This window comes from Schistocerca gregaria, chromosome 3 (genome assembly GCF_023897955.1).
Source record: "Schistocerca gregaria isolate iqSchGreg1 chromosome 3, iqSchGreg1.2, whole genome shotgun sequence".
NCBI lineage: Eukaryota > Metazoa > Arthropoda > Insecta > Orthoptera > Acrididae > Schistocerca > Schistocerca gregaria.
Window position 1 is genome coordinate 26,938,290 of NC_064922.1, and position 19,526 is coordinate 26,957,815.

At 49.6% G+C, this 19,526-nt stretch overlaps 8 non-coding genes across 8 annotated transcripts; all 8 read left to right on the forward strand.

Moving 5' to 3' along the window:
- Window positions 1–538: 538 nt before the first annotated feature.
- On the forward strand, window positions 539–612 carry Trnat-agu (transfer RNA threonine (anticodon AGU)). The gene has a single exon. It is a non-coding gene; the product is annotated as a tRNA-Thr (tRNA).
- A 1,515-nt stretch (window positions 613–2,127) lies between these two features.
- Window positions 2,128–2,201, forward strand: Trnat-agu (transfer RNA threonine (anticodon AGU)). Its single transcript has one exon. It is a non-coding gene; the product is annotated as a tRNA-Thr (tRNA).
- Window positions 2,202–5,134: 2,933 nt separating this feature from the next.
- Trnat-agu (transfer RNA threonine (anticodon AGU)) lies at window positions 5,135–5,208 on the forward strand. Its single transcript has one exon. It is a non-coding gene; the product is annotated as a tRNA-Thr (tRNA).
- Window positions 5,209–6,712: 1,504 nt separating this feature from the next.
- On the forward strand, window positions 6,713–6,786 carry Trnat-agu (transfer RNA threonine (anticodon AGU)). Its single transcript has one exon. It is a non-coding gene; the product is annotated as a tRNA-Thr (tRNA).
- Window positions 6,787–9,868: 3,082 nt separating this feature from the next.
- Window positions 9,869–9,942, forward strand: Trnat-agu (transfer RNA threonine (anticodon AGU)). Its single transcript has one exon. It is a non-coding gene; the product is annotated as a tRNA-Thr (tRNA).
- A 2,933-nt stretch (window positions 9,943–12,875) lies between these two features.
- On the forward strand, window positions 12,876–12,949 carry Trnat-agu (transfer RNA threonine (anticodon AGU)). The gene has a single exon. It is a non-coding gene; the product is annotated as a tRNA-Thr (tRNA).
- A 1,504-nt stretch (window positions 12,950–14,453) lies between these two features.
- Trnat-agu (transfer RNA threonine (anticodon AGU)) lies at window positions 14,454–14,527 on the forward strand. The gene has a single exon. It is a non-coding gene; the product is annotated as a tRNA-Thr (tRNA).
- A 3,082-nt stretch (window positions 14,528–17,609) lies between these two features.
- Window positions 17,610–17,683, forward strand: Trnat-agu (transfer RNA threonine (anticodon AGU)). Its single transcript has one exon. It is a non-coding gene; the product is annotated as a tRNA-Thr (tRNA).
- The last annotated feature ends 1,843 nt before the right edge of the window (window positions 17,684–19,526 follow it).

Here is a 19,526-nt window from a genome sequence, read left to right on the forward strand (position 1 = left end):
TCCCAAAGAATGGAGAATAGCCAGGCTTGGTCGTGTGTGCAGCCGTAGCTCAGTTGGCAGATCGTTCGCTTAGCGTGTGAAAGGTCTCGGGTTCAAGCTCCGGCTCCTCCATGTTTTGTGGTCAGTGCATGGTAAGTGTTGGTCGCGGCGAACATAAAGGGACGCAAGAAGTTGCAAAACCAGCGTCACAGACTGATATGATGTATACTGTTATAAGGAGAGCAAGATGTAAGTGTGGTGACCGGCTGTTATCGTGGTGTCATCGAGTGCAGATCTGTCTTAGGTATCTCGGCTTAACGTCATTGAAGCCTAGAGAGTGGACAACACGTTCGTCTTACTCAGAGCGGTGTCCGAATTCTACTTTCGACGTTATGCGTGCCACTCTTAATGTGGCCAACTACGATTCGATACAGAATGCACGAAACCTGAAAGACACTCTCACTGATACATAGAGAGTAGTGTTTGTCTGCGGAATAATGGGAGTGTAAGGGTCTGTGACGTTGATGTGGCTGTATGTAGCACTATTAGTGAACGGGGGGGTGGGCGTAGCTCAGATGGTAGAGCGCTCGCTTAGTGTGCGAGAGGTACTGGGATCGATACCCAGCGCCTCCAGAATTTTTAACACTCCTACATGCGCACCTTGCCATGCAAGAGGAATAATTCCCAACCAGCAGAGGTGTCTAGGCAGATACAAGCGAACGATTAGCATCCACAATTGGCAAGCGTTCTTTTATTCGTGCGCAGGAAGCACCCACCTCGCACACCTACACTTAACTTAGAAACAGTACAAATGTTCCCATAAGATTCTCAAGCCTACGTCGGAAAGATCTGCCTTGCGCCGAGTTCACGTAAATCCCACTGCACGTTCCCATTCTTTGCTTGCAGTCGGCTGCTACTGGTGTTGCTGGTTGTGACTGCTGATAACAGATGCCGTAGCAATCAGTTCATGGAGTGAGTTGAATGTTTTGCGATAGTCTGCCTCTGACAAGCAAGCACAGGTGATATAGGTGCGAACACAGGAAGCTTGCAGCCCCTCGCTGCCTGCAGACACAGAGCAGCCACACTAGGAGAGCGGCCTAAGCCGTAGGCGAAATGTGCTCATTCGCTTTGGCGCGACGTCGAACTATAAGTAAGGCTGTCACTAGCGTGAGCGTTGCGTGAGCGTCGTGTAAAGTCGGAAAAGTCGGCTGCATGGGTGATTGCCAAGTTTGGGGAGCGTTTCGCAGTATGATCAGTGCAATGGAGACGCGGAAACTGGTTGTGTCCCAGTGTTTTGCAGTTGGACGACAAGAGTTTTACACAGTAGCAAAGAGCGAGGCACTGAGTTGGCATGAACAATGGAGAGCACAATGGGGCTCGAGATGTGCTTGTTACCTCAGGTGCTGTGTGATTGTCGACAAGGAGTGAAATGGACCAATTTGTGACCGCCCTTTCCATTTAAGACGTGAAAAACAGACGGAATTTGCATTCGTAATACCAGAGTATCGAAACTACTTGGAACTCTTGTGTATATGAACGTGTCCGCGCCTTTGTACTCTGGTACCTTCGCCGCTACAAACCAACCAACCATCGTGTCCGTGCACATCAGAGTCCCAAAGAATGGAGAATAGCCAGGCTTGGTCGTGTGTGCAGCCGTAGCTCAGTTGGCAGATCGTTCGCTTAGCGTGTGAAAGGTCTCGGGTTCAAGCTCCGGCTCCTCCATGTTTTGTGGTCAGTGCATGGTAAGTGTTGGTCGCGGCGAACATAAAGGGACGCAAGAAGTTGCAAAACCAGCGTCACAGACTGATATGATGTGTACTGTTATAAGGAGAGCAAGATGTAAGTGTGGTGACCGGCTGTTATCGTGGTGTCATCGAGTGCAGATCGGTCTTAGGTATCACGGCTTAACGTCATTGAAGCCTAGAGAGTGGACAACACGTTCGTCTTACTCAGAGCGGTGTCCGAATTCTACTTTCGACGTTATGCGTGCCACTCTTAATGTGGCCAACTACGATTCGATACAGAATGCACGAAACCTGAAAGACACCCTCACTGATACATAGAGAGTAGTGTTTGTCTGCGGAATAATGGGAGTGTAAGGGTCTGTGACGTTGATGTGGCTGTATGTAGCACTATTAGTCAACGGGGGGTGGGCGTAGCTCAGATGGTAGAGCGCTCGCTTAGTGTGCGAGAGGTACTGGGATCGATACCCAGCGCCTCCAGAATTTTTAACACTCCTACATGCGCACCTTGCCATGCAAGAGGAATAATTCCCAACCAGCAGAGGTGTCTAGGCAGATACAAGCGAACGATTAGCATCCACAATTGGCAAGCGTTCTTTTATTCGTGCGCAGGAAGCACCCACCTCGCACACCTACACTTAACTTAGAAACAGTACAAATGTTCCCATAAGATTCTCAAGCCTACGTCGGAAAGATCTGCCTTGCGCCGAGTTCACGTAAATCCCACTGCACGTTCCCATTCTTTGCTTGCAGTCGGCTGCTACTGGTGTTGCTGGTTGTGACTGCTGATAACAGATGCCGTAGCAATCACTTCATGGAGTGAGTTGAATGTTTTGCGATAGTCTGTCTCTGACAAGCAAGCACAGGTGATATAGGTGCGAACACAGGAAGCTTGCAGCCCCTCGCTGCCTGCAGACACAGAGCAGCCACACTAGGAGAGCGGCCTAAGCCGTAGGCGAAATGTGCTCATTCGCTTTGGCGCGACGTCGAACTATAAGTAAGGCTGTCACTAGCGTGAGCGTCGTGTAAAGTCGGAAAAGTCGGCTGCATGGGTGATTGCCAAGTTTGGGGAGCGTTTCGCAGTATGATCAGTGCAATGGAGACGCGGAAACTGGTTGTGTCCCAGTGTTTTGCAGTTGGACGACAATAGTTTTACACAGTAGCAAAGAGCGAGGCACTGAGTTGGCATGAACAATGGAGAGCACAATGGGGCTCGAGATGTGCTTGTTACCTCAGGTGCTGTGTGATTGTCGACAAGGAGTGAAATGGACCAATTTGTGACCGCCCTTTCCATTTAAGACGTGAAAAACAGACGGAATTTGCATTCGTAATACCAGAGTATCGAAACTACTTGGAACTCTTGTGTATATGAACGTGTCCGCGCCTTTGTACTCTGGTACCTTCGCCGCTACAAACCAACCAACCAACGTGTCCGTGCACATTAGAGTCCCAAAGAATGGAGAATAGCCAGGCTTGGTCGTGTGTGCAGCCGTAGCTCAGTTGGCAGATCGTTCGCTTAGCGTGTGAAAGGTCTCGGGTTCCAGCTCCGGCTCCTCCATGTTTTGTGGTCAGTGCATGGTAAGTGTTGGTCGCGGCGAACATAAAGGGACGCAAGAAGTTGCAAAACCAGCGTCACAGACTGATATGATGTATACTGTTATAAGGAGAGCAAGATGTAAGTGTGGTGACCGGCTGTTATCGTGGTGTCATCGAGTGCAGATCGGTCTTAGGTATCACAGCTTAACGTCATTGAAGCCTAGAGAGTGGACAACACGTTCGTCTTACTCAGAGCGGTGTCCGAATTCTACTTTCGACGTTATGCGTGCCACTCTTAATGTGGCCAACTACGATTCGATACAGAATGCACGAAACCTGAAAGACACCCTCACTGATACATAGAGAGTAGTAGAATTTTTAACACTCCTACATGCGCACCTTGCCATGCAAGAGGAATAATTCCCAACCAGCAGAGGTGTCTAGGCAGATACAAGCGAACGATTAGCATCCACAATTGGCAAGCGTTCTTTTATTCGTGCGCAGGAAGCACCCACCTCGCACACCTACACTTAACTTAGAAACAGTACAAATGTTCCCATAAGATTCTCAAGCCTACGTCGGAAAGATCTGCCTTGCGCCGAGTTCACGTGAATCCCACTGCACGTTCCCATTCTTTGCTTGCAGTCGGCTGCTACTGGTGTTGCTGGTTGTGACTGCTGATAACAGATGCCGTAGCCATCACTTCATGGAGTGAGTTGAATGTTTTGCGATAGTCTGTCTCTGACAAGCAAGCACAGGTGATATAGGTGCGAACACAGGAAGCTTGCAGCCCCTCGCTGCCTGCAGACACAGAGCAGCCACACTAGGAGAGCGGCCTAAGCCGTAGGCGAAATGTGCTCATTCGCTTTGGCGCGACGTCGAACTATAAGTAAGGCTGTCACTAGCGTGAGCGTCGTGTAAAGTCGGAAAAGTCGGCTGCATGGGTGATTGCCAAGTTTGGGGAGCGTTTCGCAGTATGATCAGTGCAATGGAGACGCGGAAACTGGTTGTGTCCCAGTGTTTTGCAGTTGGACGACAAGAGTTTTACACAGTAGCAAAGAGCGAGGCACTGAGTTGGCATGAACAATGGAGAGCACAATGGGGCTCGAGATGTGCTTGTTACCTCAGGTGCTGTGTGATTGTCGACAAGGAGTGAAATGGACCAATTTGTGACCGCCCTTTCCATTTAAGACGTGAAAAACAGACGGAATTTGCATTCGTAATACCAGAGTATCGAAACTACTTGGAACTCTTGTGTATATGAACGTGTCCGCGCCTTTGTACTCTGGTACCTTCGCCGCTACAAACCAACCAACCAACGTGTCCGTGCACATCAGAGTCCCAAAGAATGGAGAATAGCCAGGCTTGGTCGTGTGTGCAGCCGTAGCTCAGTTGGCAGATCGTTCGCTTAGCGTGTGAAAGGTCTCGGGTTCAAGCTCCGGCTCCTCCATGTTTTGTGGTCTGTGCATGGTAAGTGTTGGTCGCGGCGAACATAAAGGGACGCAAGAAGTTGCAAAACCAGCGTCACAGACTGATATGATGTATACTGTTATAAGGAGAGCAAGATGTAAGTGTGGTGACCGGCTGTTATCGTGGTGTCATCGAGTGCAGATCTGTCTTAGGTATCACGGCTTAACGTCATTGAAGCCTAGAGAGTGGACAACACGTTCGTCTTACTCAGAGCGGTGTCCGAATTCTACTTTCGACGTTATGCGTGCCACTCTTAATGTGGCCAACTACGATTCGATACAGAATGCACGAAACCTGAAAGACACCCTCACTGATACATAGAGAGTAGTGTTTGTCTGCGGAATAATGGGAGTGTAAGGGTCTGTGACGTTGATGTGGCTGTATGTAGCACTATTAGTCAACGGGGGGGTGGGCGTAGCTCAGATGGTAGAGCGCTCGCTTAGTGTGCGAGAGGTACTGGGATCGATACCCAGCGCCTCCAGAATTTTTAACACTCCTACATGCGCACCTTGCCATGCAAGAGGAATAATTCCCAACCAGCAGAGGTGTCTAGGCAGATACAAGCGAACGATTAGCATCCACAATTGGCAAGCGTTCTTTTATTCGTGCGCAGGAAGCACCCACCTCGCACACCTACACTTAACTTAGAAACAGTACAAATGTTCCCATAAGATTCTCAAGCCTACGTCGGAAAGATCTGCCTTGCGCCGAGTTCACGTAAATCCCACTGCACGTTCCCATTCTTTGCTTGCAGTCGGCTGCTACTGGTGTTGCTGGTTGTGACTGCTGATAACAGATGCCGTAGCCATCACTTCATGGAGTGAGTTGAATGTTTTGCGATAGTCTGTCTCTGACAAGCAAGCACAGGTGATATAGGTGCGAACACAGGAAGCTTGCAGCCCCTCGCTGCCTGCAGACACAGAGCAGCCACACTAGGAGAGCGGCCTAAGCCGTAGGCGAAATGTGCTCATTCGCTTTGGCGCGACGTCTAACTATAAGTAAGGCTGTCACTAGCGTGAGCGTCGTGTAAAGTTGGAAAAGTCGGCTGCATGGGTGATTGCCAAGTTTGGGGAGCGTTTCGCAGTATGATCAGTGCAATGGAGACGCGGAAACTGGTTGTGTCCCAGTGTTTTGCAGTTGGACGACAAGAGTTTTACACAGTAGCAAAGAGCGAGGCACTGAGTTGGCATGAACAATGGAGAGCACAATGGGGCTCGAGATGTGCTTGTTACCTCAGGTGCTGTGTGATTGTCGACAAGGAGTGAAATGGACCAATTTGTGACCGCCCTTTCCATTTAAGACGTGAAAAACAGACGGAATTTGCATTCGTAATACCAGAGTATCGAAACTACTTGGAACTCTTGTGTATATGAACGTGTCCGCGCCTTTGTACTCTGGTACCTTCGCCGCTACAAACCAACCAACCAACGTGTCCGTGCACATCAGAGTCCCAAAGAATGGAGAATAGGCAGGCTTGGTCGTGTGTGCAGCCGTAGCTCAGTTGGCAGATCGTTCGCTTAGCGTGTGAAAGGTCTCGGGTTCAAGCTCCGGCTCCTCCATGTTTTGTGGTCAGTGCATGGTAAGTGTTGGTCGCGGCGAACATAAAGGGACGCAAGAAGTTGCAAAACCAGCGTCACAGACTGATATGATGTATACTGTTATAAGGAGAGCAAGATGTAAGTGTGGTGACCGGCTGTTATCGTGGTGTCATCGAGTGCAGATCTGTCTTAGGTATCACGGCTTAACGTCATTGAAGCCTAGAGAGTGGACAACACGTTCGTCTTACTCAGAGCGGTGTCCGAATTCTACTTTCGACGTTATGCGTGCCACTCTTAATGTGGCCAACTACGATTCGATACAGAATGCACGAAACCTGAAAGACACCCTCACTGATACATAGAGAGTAGTGTTTGTCTGCGGAATAATGGGAGTGTAAGGGTCTGTGACGTTGATGTGGCTGTATGTAGCACTATTAGCCAACGGGGGGTGGGCGTAGCTCAGATGGTAGAGCGCTCGCTTAGTGTGCGAGAGGTACTGGGATCGATACCCAGCGCCTCCAGAATTTTTAACACTCCTACATGCGCACCTTGCCATGCAAGAGGAATAATTCCCAACCAGCAGAGGTGTCTAGGCAGATACAAGCGAACGATTAGCATCCACAATTGGCAAGCGTTCTTTTATTCGTGCGCAGGAAGCACCCACCTCGCACACCTACACTTAACTTAGAAACAGTACAAATGTTCCCATAAGATTCTCAAGCCTACGTCGGAAAGATCTGCCTTGCGCCGAGTTCACGTAAATCCCACTGCACGTTCCCATTCTTTGCTTGCAGTCGGCTGCTACTGGTGTTGCTGGTTGTGACTGCTGATAACAGATGCCGTAGCAATCACTTCATGGAGTGAGTTGAATGTTTTGCGATAGTCTGTCTCTGACAAGCAAGCACAGGTGATATAGGTGCGAACACAGGAAGCTTGCAGCCCCTCGCTGCCTGCAGACACAGAGCAGCCACACTAGGAGAGCGGCCTAAGCCGTAGGCGAAATGTGCTCATTCGCTTTGGCGCGACGTCGAACTATAAGTAAGGCTGTCACTAGCGTGAGCGTCGTGTAAAGTCGGAAAAGTCGGCTGCATGGGTGATTGCCAAGTTTGGGGAGCGTTTCGCAGTATGATCAGTGCAATGGAGACGCGGAAACTGGTTGTGTCCCAGTGTTTTGCAGTTGGACGACAAGAGTTTTACACAGTAGCAAAGAGCGAGGCACTGAGTTGGCATGAACAATGGAGAGCACAATGGGGCTCGAGATGTGCTTGTTACCTCAGGTGCTGTGTGATTGTCGACAAGGAGTGAAATGGACCAATTTGTGACCGCCCTTTCCATTTAAGACGTGAAAAACAGACGGAATTTGCATTCGTAATACCAGAGTATCGAAACTACTTGGAACTCTTGTGTATATGAACGTGTCCGCGCCTTTGTACTATGGTACCTTTGCCGCTACAAACCAACCAACCAACGTGTCCGTGCACATCAGAGTCCCAAAGAATGGAGAATAGCCAGGCTTGGTCGTGTGTGCAGCCGTAGCTCAGTTGGCAGATCGTTCGCTTAGCGTGTGAAAGGTCTCGGGTTCAAGCTCCGGCTCCTCCATGTTTTGTGGTCAGTGCATGGTAAGTGTTGGTCGCGGCGAACATAAAGGGACGCAAGAAGTTGCAAAACCAGCGTCACAGACTGATATGATGTATACTGTTATAAGGAGAGCAAGATGTAAGTGTGGTGACCGGCTGTTATCGTGGTGTCATCGAGTGCAGATCTGTCTTAGGTATCACGGCTTAACGTCATTGAAGCCTAGAGAGTGGACAACACGTTCGTCTTACTCAGAGCGGTGTCCGAATTCTACTTTCGACGTTATGCGTGCCACTCTTAATGTGGCCAACTACGATTCGATACAGAATGCACGAAACCTGAAAGACACCCTCACTGATACATAGAGAGTAGTGTTTGTCTGCGGAATAATGGGAGTGTAAGGGTCTGTGACGTTGATGTGGCTGTATGTAGCACTATTAGCCAACGGGGGGTGGGCGTAGCTCAGATGGTAGAGCGCTCGCTTAGTGTGCGAGAGGTAATGGGATCGATACCCAGCGCCTCCAGGATTTTTAACACTCCTACATGCGCACCTTGCCATGCAAGAGGAATAATTCCCAACCAGCAGAGGTGTCTAGGCAGATACAAGCGAACGATTAGCATCCACAATTGGCAAGCGTTCTTTTATTCGTGCGCAGGAAGCACCCACCTCGCACACCTACACTTAACTTAGAAACAGTACAAATGTTCCCATAAGATTCTCAAGCCTACGTCGGAAAGATCTGCCTTGCGCCGAGTTCACGTAAATCCCACTGCACGTTCCCATTCTTTGCTTGCAGTCGGCTGCTACTGGTGTTGCTGGTTGTGACTGCTGATAACAGATGCCGTAGCAATCACTTCATGGAGTGAGTTGAATGTTTTGCGATAGTCTGTCTCTGACAAGCAAGCACAGGTGATATAGGTGCGAACACAGGAAGCTTGCAGCCCCTCGCTGCCTGCAGACACAGAGCAGCCACACTAGGAGAGCGCCCTAAGCCGTAGGCGAAATGTGCTCATTCGCTTTGGCGCGACGTCGAACTATAGGTAAGGCTGTCACTAGCGTGAGCGTCGTGTAAAGTCGGAAAAGTCGGCTGCATGGGTGATTGCCAAGTTTGGGGAGCGTTTCGCAGTATGATCAGTGCAATGGAGACGCGGAAACTGGTTGTGTCCCAGTGTTTTGCAGTTGGACGACAAGAGTTTTACACAGTAGCAAAGAGCGAGGCACTGAGTTGGCATGAACAATGGAGAGCACAATGGGGCTCGAGATGTGCTTGTTACCTCAGGTGCTGTGTGATTGTCGACAAGGAGTGAAATGGACCAATTTGTGACCGCCCTTTCCATTTAAGACGTGAAAAACAGACGGAATTTGCATTCGTAATACCAGAGTATCGAAACTACTTGGAACTCTTGTGTATATGAACGTGTCCGCGCCTTTGTACTCTGGTACCTTCGCCGCTACAAACCAACCAACCATCGTGTCCGTGCACATCAGAGTCCCAAAGAATGGAGAATAGCCAGGCTTGGTCGTGTGTGCAGCCGTAGCTCAGTTGGCAGATCGTTCGCTTAGCGTGTGAAAGGTCTCGGGTTCAAGCTCCGGCTCCTCCATGTTTTGTGGTCAGTGCATGGTAAGTGTTGGTCGCGGCGAACATAAAGGGACGCAAGAAGTTGCAAAACCAGCGTCACAGACTGATATGATGTGTACTGTTATAAGGAGAGCAAGATGTAAGTGTGGTGACCGGCTGTTATCGTGGTGTCATCGAGTGCAGATCGGTCTTAGGTATCACGGCTTAACGTCATTGAAGCCTAGAGAGTGGACAACACGTTCGTCTTACTCAGAGCGGTGTCCGAATTCTACTTTCGACGTTATGCGTGCCACTCTTAATGTGGCCAACTACGATTCGATACAGAATGCACGAAACCTGAAAGACACCCTCACTGATACATAGAGAGTAGTGTTTGTCTGCGGAATAATGGGAGTGTAAGGGTCTGTGACGTTGATGTGGCTGTATGTAGCACTATTAGTCAACGGGGGGTGGGCGTAGCTCAGATGGTAGAGCGCTCGCTTAGTGTGCGAGAGGTACTGGGATCGATACCCAGCGCCTCCAGAATTTTTAACACTCCTACATGCGCACCTTGCCATGCAAGAGGAATAATTCCCAACCAGCAGAGGTGTCTAGGCAGATACAAGCGAACGATTAGCATCCACAATTGGCAAGCGTTCTTTTATTCGTGCGCAGGAAGCACCCACCTCGCACACCTACACTTAACTTAGAAACAGTACAAATGTTCCCATAAGATTCTCAAGCCTACGTCGGAAAGATCTGCCTTGCGCCGAGTTCACGTAAATCCCACTGCACGTTCCCATTCTTTGCTTGCAGTCGGCTGCTACTGGTGTTGCTGGTTGTGACTGCTGATAACAGATGCCGTAGCAATCACTTCATGGAGTGAGTTGAATGTTTTGCGATAGTCTGTCTCTGACAAGCAAGCACAGGTGATATAGGTGCGAACACAGGAAGCTTGCAGCCCCTCGCTGCCTGCAGACACAGAGCAGCCACACTAGGAGAGCGGCCTAAGCCGTAGGCGAAATGTGCTCATTCGCTTTGGCGCGACGTCGAACTATAAGTAAGGCTGTCACTAGCGTGAGCGTCGTGTAAAGTCGGAAAAGTCGGCTGCATGGGTGATTGCCAAGTTTGGGGAGCGTTTCGCAGTATGATCAGTGCAATGGAGACGCGGAAACTGGTTGTGTCCCAGTGTTTTGCAGTTGGACGACAATAGTTTTACACAGTAGCAAAGAGCGAGGCACTGAGTTGGCATGAACAATGGAGAGCACAATGGGGCTCGAGATGTGCTTGTTACCTCAGGTGCTGTGTGATTGTCGACAAGGAGTGAAATGGACCAATTTGTGACCGCCCTTTCCATTTAAGACGTGAAAAACAGACGGAATTTGCATTCGTAATACCAGAGTATCGAAACTACTTGGAACTCTTGTGTATATGAACGTGTCCGCGCCTTTGTACTCTGGTACCTTCGCCGCTACAAACCAACCAACCAACGTGTCCGTGCACATCAGAGTCCCAAAGAATGGAGAATAGCCAGGCTTGGTCGTGTGTGCAGCCGTAGCTCAGTTGGCAGATCGTTCGCTTAGCGTGTGAAAGGTCTCGGGTTCCAGCTCCGGCTCCTCCATGTTTTGTGGTCAGTGCATGGTAAGTGTTGGTCGCGGCGAACATAAAGGGACGCAAGAAGTTGCAAAACCAGCGTCACAGACTGATATGATGTATACTGTTATAAGGAGAGCAAGATGTAAGTGTGGTGACCGGCTGTTATCGTGGTGTCATCGAGTGCAGATCGGTCTTAGGTATCACAGCTTAACGTCATTGAAGCCTAGAGAGTGGACAACACGTTCGTCTTACTCAGAGCGGTGTCCGAATTCTACTTTCGACGTTATGCGTGCCACTCTTAATGTGGCCAACTACGATTCGATACAGAATGCACGAAACCTGAAAGACACCCTCACTGATACATAGAGAGTAGTAGAATTTTTAACACTCCTACATGCGCACCTTGCCATGCAAGAGGAATAATTCCCAACCAGCAGAGGTGTCTAGGCAGATACAAGCGAACGATTAGCATCCACAATTGGCAAGCGTTCTTTTATTCGTGCGCAGGAAGCACCCACCTCGCACACCTACACTTAACTTAGAAACAGTACAAATGTTCCCATAAGATTCTCAAGCCTACGTCGGAAAGATCTGCCTTGCGCCGAGTTCACGTGAATCCCACTGCACGTTCCCATTCTTTGCTTGCAGTCGGCTGCTACTGGTGTTGCTGGTTGTGACTGCTGATAACAGATGCCGTAGCCATCACTTCATGGAGTGAGTTGAATGTTTTGCGATAGTCTGTCTCTGACAAGCAAGCACAGGTGATATAGGTGCGAACACAGGAAGCTTGCAGCCCCTCGCTGCCTGCAGACACAGAGCAGCCACACTAGGAGAGCGGCCTAAGCCGTAGGCGAAATGTGCTCATTCGCTTTGGCGCGACGTCGAACTATAAGTAAGGCTGTCACTAGCGTGAGCGTCGTGTAAAGTCGGAAAAGTCGGCTGCATGGGTGATTGCCAAGTTTGGGGAGCGTTTCGCAGTATGATCAGTGCAATGGAGACGCGGAAACTGGTTGTGTCCCAGTGTTTTGCAGTTGGACGACAAGAGTTTTACACAGTAGCAAAGAGCGAGGCACTGAGTTGGCATGAACAATGGAGAGCACAATGGGGCTCGAGATGTGCTTGTTACCTCAGGTGCTGTGTGATTGTCGACAAGGAGTGAAATGGACCAATTTGTGACCGCCCTTTCCATTTAAGACGTGAAAAACAGACGGAATTTGCATTCGTAATACCAGAGTATCGAAACTACTTGGAACTCTTGTGTATATGAACGTGTCCGCGCCTTTGTACTCTGGTACCTTCGCCGCTACAAACCAACCAACCAACGTGTCCGTGCACATCAGAGTCCCAAAGAATGGAGAATAGCCAGGCTTGGTCGTGTGTGCAGCCGTAGCTCAGTTGGCAGATCGTTCGCTTAGCGTGTGAAAGGTCTCGGGTTCAAGCTCCGGCTCCTCCATGTTTTGTGGTCTGTGCATGGTAAGTGTTGGTCGCGGCGAACATAAAGGGACGCAAGAAGTTGCAAAACCAGCGTCACAGACTGATATGATGTATACTGTTATAAGGAGAGCAAGATGTAAGTGTGGTGACCGGCTGTTATCGTGGTGTCATCGAGTGCAGATCTGTCTTAGGTATCACGGCTTAACGTCATTGAAGCCTAGAGAGTGGACAACACGTTCGTCTTACTCAGAGCGGTGTCCGAATTCTACTTTCGACGTTATGCGTGCCACTCTTAATGTGGCCAACTACGATTCGATACAGAATGCACGAAACCTGAAAGACACCCTCACTGATACATAGAGAGTAGTGTTTGTCTGCGGAATAATGGGAGTGTAAGGGTCTGTGACGTTGATGTGGCTGTATGTAGCACTATTAGTCAACGGGGGGGTGGGCGTAGCTCAGATGGTAGAGCGCTCGCTTAGTGTGCGAGAGGTACTGGGATCGATACCCAGCGCCTCCAGAATTTTTAACACTCCTACATGCGCACCTTGCCATGCAAGAGGAATAATTCCCAACCAGCAGAGGTGTCTAGGCAGATACAAGCGAACGATTAGCATCCACAATTGGCAAGCGTTCTTTTATTCGTGCGCAGGAAGCACCCACCTCGCACACCTACACTTAACTTAGAAACAGTACAAATGTTCCCATAAGATTCTCAAGCCTACGTCGGAAAGATCTGCCTTGCGCCGAGTTCACGTAAATCCCACTGCACGTTCCCATTCTTTGCTTGCAGTCGGCTGCTACTGGTGTTGCTGGTTGTGACTGCTGATAACAGATGCCGTAGCCATCACTTCATGGAGTGAGTTGAATGTTTTGCGATAGTCTGTCTCTGACAAGCAAGCACAGGTGATATAGGTGCGAACACAGGAAGCTTGCAGCCCCTCGCTGCCTGCAGACACAGAGCAGCCACACTAGGAGAGCGGCCTAAGCCGTAGGCGAAATGTGCTCATTCGCTTTGGCGCGACGTCTAACTATAAGTAAGGCTGTCACTAGCGTGAGCGTCGTGTAAAGTTGGAAAAGTCGGCTGCATGGGTGATTGCCAAGTTTGGGGAGCGTTTCGCAGTATGATCAGTGCAATGGAGACGCGGAAACTGGTTGTGTCCCAGTGTTTTGCAGTTGGACGACAAGAGTTTTACACAGTAGCAAAGAGCGAGGCACTGAGTTGGCATGAACAATGGAGAGCACAATGGGGCTCGAGATGTGCTTGTTACCTCAGGTGCTGTGTGATTGTCGACAAGGAGTGAAATGGACCAATTTGTGACCGCCCTTTCCATTTAAGACGTGAAAAACAGACGGAATTTGCATTCGTAATACCAGAGTATCGAAACTACTTGGAACTCTTGTGTATATGAACGTGTCCGCGCCTTTGTACTCTGGTACCTTCGCCGCTACAAACCAACCAACCAACGTGTCCGTGCACATCAGAGTCCCAAAGAATGGAGAATAGGCAGGCTTGGTCGTGTGTGCAGCCGTAGCTCAGTTGGCAGATCGTTCGCTTAGCGTGTGAAAGGTCTCGGGTTCAAGCTCCGGCTCCTCCATGTTTTGTGGTCAGTGCATGGTAAGTGTTGGTCGCGGCGAACATAAAGGGACGCAAGAAGTTGCAAAACCAGCGTCACAGACTGATATGATGTATACTGTTATAAGGAGAGCAAGATGTAAGTGTGGTGACCGGCTGTTATCGTGGTGTCATCGAGTGCAGATCTGTCTTAGGTATCACGGCTTAACGTCATTGAAGCCTAGAGAGTGGACAACACGTTCGTCTTACTCAGAGCGGTGTCCGAATTCTACTTTCGACGTTATGCGTGCCACTCTTAATGTGGCCAACTACGATTCGATACAGAATGCACGAAACCTGAAAGACACCCTCACTGATACATAGAGAGTAGTGTTTGTCTGCGGAATAATGGGAGTGTAAGGGTCTGTGACGTTGATGTGGCTGTATGTAGCACTATTAGCCAACGGGGGGTGGGCGTAGCTCAGATGGTAGAGCGCTCGCTTAGTGTGCGAGAGGTACTGGGATCGATACCCAGCGCCTCCAGAATTTTTAACACTCCTACATGCGCACCTTGCCATGCAAGAGGAATAATTCCCAACCAGCAGAGGTGTCTAGGCAGATACAAGCGAACGATTAGCATCCACAATTGGCAAGCGTTCTTTTATTCGTGCGCAGGAAGCACCCACCTCGCACACCTACACTTAACTTAGAAACAGTACAAATGTTCCCATAAGATTCTCAAGCCTACGTCGGAAAGATCTGCCTTGCGCCGAGTTCACGTAAATCCCACTGCACGTTCCCATTCTTTGCTTGCAGTCGGCTGCTACTGGTGTTGCTGGTTGTGACTGCTGATAACAGATGCCGTAGCAATCACTTCATGGAGTGAGTTGAATGTTTTGCGATAGTCTGTCTCTGACAAGCAAGCACAGGTGATATAGGTGCGAACACAGGAAGCTTGCAGCCCCTCGCTGCCTGCAGACACAGAGCAGCCACACTAGGAGAGCGGCCTAAGCCGTAGGCGAAATGTGCTCATTCGCTTTGGCGCGACGTCGAACTATAAGTAAGGCTGTCACTAGCGTGAGCGTCGTGTAAAGTCGGAAAAGTCGGCTGCATGGGTGATTGCCAAGTTTGGGGAGCGTTTCGCAGTATGATCAGTGCAATGGAGACGCGGAAACTGGTTGTGTCCCAGTGTTTTGCAGTTGGACGACAAGAGTTTTACACAGTAGCAAAGAGCGAGGCACTGAGTTGGCATGAACAATGGAGAGCACAATGGGGCTCGAGATGTGCTTGTTACCTCAGGTGCTGTGTGATTGTCGACAAGGAGTGAAATGGACCAATTTGTGACCGCCCTTTCCATTTAAGACGTGAAAAACAGACGGAATTTGCATTCGTAATACCAGAGTATCGAAACTACTTGGAACTCTTGTGTATATGAACGTGTCCGCGCCTTTGTACTATGGTACCTTTGCCGCTACAAACCAACCAACCAACGTGTCCGTGCACATCAGAGTCCCAAAGAATGGAGAATAGCCAGGCTTGGTCGTGTGTGCAGCCGTAGCTCAGTTGGCAGATCGTTCGCTTAGCGTGTGAAAGGTCTCGGGTTCAAGCTCCGGCTCCTCCATGTTTTGTGGTCAGTGCATGGTAAGTGTTGGTCGCGGCGAACATAAAGGGACGCAAGAAGTTGCAAAACCAGCGTCACAGACTGATATGATGTATACTGTTATAAGGAGAGCAAGATGTAAGTGTGGTGACCGGCTGTTATCGTGGTGTCATCGAGTGCAGATCTGTCTTAGGTATCACGGCTTAACGTCATTGAAGCCTAGAGAGTGGACAACACGTTCGTCTTACTCAGAGCGGTGTCCGAATTCTACTTTCGACGTTATGCGTGCCACTCTTAATGTGGCCAACTACGATTCGATACAGAATGCACGAAACCTGAAAGACACCCTCACTGATACATAGAGAGTAGTGTTTGTCTGCGGAATAATGGGAGTGTAAGGGTCTGTGACGTTGATGTGGCTGTATGTAGCACTATTAGCCAACGGGGGGTGGGCGTAGCTCAGATGGTAGAGCGCTCGCTTAGTGTGCGAGAGGTAATGGGATCGATACCCAGCGCCTCCAGGATTTTTAACACTCCTACATGCGCACCTTGCCATGCAAGAGGAATAATTCCCAACCAGCAGAGGTGTCTAGGCAGATACAAGCGAACGATTAGCATCCACAATTGGCAAGCGTTCTTTTATTCGTGCGCAGGAAGCACCCACCTCGCACACCTACACTTAACTTAGAAACAGTACAAATGTTCCCATAAGATTCTCAAGCCTACGTCGGAAAGATCTGCCTTGCGCCGAGTTCACGTAAATCCCACTGCACGTTCCCATTCTTTGCTTGCAGTCGGCTGCTACTGGTGTTGCTGGTTGTGACTGCTGATAACAGATGCCGTAGCAATCACTTCATGGAGTGAGTTGAATGTTTTGCGATAGTCTGTCTCTGACAAGCAAGCACAGGTGATATAGGTGCGAACACAGGAAGCTTGCAGCCCCTCGCTGCCTGCAGACACAGAGCAGCCACACTAGGAGAGCGCCCTAAGCCGTAGGCGAAATGTGCTCATTCGCTTTGGCGCGACGTCGAACTATAGGTAAGGCTGTCACTAGCGTGAGCGTCGTGTAAAGTCGGAAAAGTCGGCTGCATGGGTGATTGCCAAGTTTGGGGAGCGTTTCGCAGTATGATCAGTGCAATGAAAAAGCGGAAACTGGTTGTGTCCCAGTGTTTTGCAGTTGGACGACAAGAGTTTTACACAGTAGCAAAGAGCGAGGCACTGAGTTGGCATGAACAATGGAGAGCACAATGGGGCTCGAGATGTGCTTGTTACCTCAGGTGCTGTGTGATTGTCGACAAGGAGTGAAATGGACCAATTTGTGACCGCCCTTTCCATTTAAGACGTGAAAAACAGACGGAATTTGCATTCGTAATACCAGAGTATCGAAACTACTTGGAACTCTTGTGTATATGAACGTGTCCGCGCCTTTGTACTCTGGTACCTTCGCCGCTACAAACCAACCAACCAACGTGTCCGTGCACATCAGAGTCCCAAAGAATGGAGAATAGCCAGGCTTGGTCGTGTGTGCAGCCGTAGCTCAGTTGGCAGATCGTTCGCTTAGCGTGTGAAAGGTCTCGGGTTCAAGCTCCGGCTCCTCCATGTTTTGTGGTCAGTGCATGGTAAGTGTTGGTCGCGGCGAACATAAAGGGACGCAAGAAGTTGCAAAACCAGCGTCACAGACTGATATGATGTATACTGTTATAAGGAGAGCAAGATGTAAGTGTGGTGACCGGCTGTTATCGTGGTGTCATCGAGTGCAGATCTGTCTTAGGTATCACGGCTTAACGTCATTGAAGCCTAGAGAGTGGACAACACGTTCGTCTTACTCAGAGCGGTGTCCGAATTCTACTTTCGACGTTATGCGTGCCACTCTTAATGTGGCCAACTACGATTCGATACAGAATGCACGAAACCTGAAAGACACCCTCACTGATACATAGAGAGTAGTGTTTGTCTGCGGAATAATGGGAGTGTAAGGGTCTGTGACGTTGATGTGGCTGTATGTAGCACTATTAGCCAACGGGGGGTGGGCGTAGCTCAGATGGTAGAGCGCTCGCTTAGTGTGCGAGAGGTACTGGGATCGATACCCAGCGCCTCCAGAATTTTTAACACTCCTACATGCGCACCTTGCCGTGCAAGAGGAATAATTCCCAACCAGCAGAGGTGTCTAGGCAGATACAAGCGAACGATTAGCATCCACAATTGGCAAGCGTTCTTTTATTCGTGCGCAGGAAGCACCCACCTCGCACACCTACACTTAACTTAGAAACAGTACAAATGTTCCCATAAGATTCTCAAGCCTACGTCGGAAAGATCTGCCTTGCGCCGAGTTCACGTAAATCCCACTGCACGTTCCCATTCTTTGCTTGCAGTCGGCTGCTACTGGTGTTGCTGGTTGTGACTGCTGATAACAGATGCCGTAGCAATCACTTCATGGAGTGAGTTGAATGTTTTGCGATAGTCTGTCTCTGACAAGCAAGCACAGGTGATATAGGTGCGAACACAGGAAGCTTGCAGCCCCTCGCTGCCTGCAGACACAGAGCAGCCACACTAGGAGAGCGGCCTAAGCCGTAGGCGAAATGTGCTCATTCGCTTTGGCGCGACGTCGAACTATAAGTAAGGCTGTCACTAGCGTGAGCGTCGTGTAAAGTCGGAAAAGTCGGCTGCATGGGTGATTGCCAAGTTTGGGGAGCGTTTCACAGTATGATCAGTGCAATGGAGACGCGGAAACTGGTTGTGTCCCAGTGTTTTGCAGTTGGACGACAAGAGTTTTACACAGTAGCAAAGAGCGAGGCACTGAGTTGGCATGAACAATGGAGAGCACAATGGGGCTCGAGATGTGCTTGTTACCTCAGGTGCTGTGTGATTGTCGACAAGGAGTGAAATGGACCAATTTGTGACCGCCCTTTCCATTTAAGACGTGAAAAACAGACGGAATTTGCATTCGTAATACCAGAGTATCGAAACTACTTGGAACTCTTGTGTATATGAACGTGTCCGCGCCTTTGTACTCTGGTACCTTCGCCGCTACAAACCCACCAACCAACGTGTCCGTGCACATCAGAGTCCCAAAGAATGGAGAATAGCCAGGCTTGGTCGTGTGTGCAGCCGTAGCTCAGTTGGCAGATCGTTCGCTTAGCGTGTGAAAGGTCTCGGGTTCAAGCTCCGGCTCCTCCATGTTTTGTGGTCAGTGCATGGTAAGTGTTGGTCGCGGCGAACATAAAGGGACGCAAGAAGTTGCAAAACCAGCGTCACAGACTGATATGATGTATACTGTTATAAGGAGAGCAAGATGTAAGTGTGGTGACCGGCTGTTATCGTGGTGTCATCGAGTGCAGATCTGTCTTAGGTATCACGGCTTAACGTCATTGAAGCCTAGAGAGTGGACAACACGTTCGTCTTACTCAGAGCGGTGTCCGAATTCTACTTTCGACGTTATGCGTGCCACTCTTAATGTGGCCAACTACGATTCGATACAGAATGCACGAAACCTGAAAGACACCCTCACTGATACATAGAGAGTAGTGTTTGTCTGCGGAATAATGGGAGTGTAAGGGTCTGTGACGTTGATGTGGCTGTATGTAGCACTATTAGCCAACGGGGGGTGGGCGTAGCTCAGATGGTAGAGCGCTCGCTTAGTGTGCGAGAGGTAATGGGATCGATACCCAGCGCCTCCAGGATTTTTAACACTCCTACATGCGCACCTTGCCATGCAAGAGGAATAATTCCCAACCAGCAGAGGTGTCTAGGCAGATACAAGCGAACGATTAGCATCCACAATTGGCAAGCGTTCTTTTATTCGTGCGCAGGAAGCACCCACCTCGCACACCTACACTTAACTTAGAAACAGTACAAATGTTCCCATAAGATTCTCAAGCCTACGTCGGAAAGATCTGCCTTGCGCCGAGTTCACGTAAATCCCACTGCACGTTCCCATTCTTT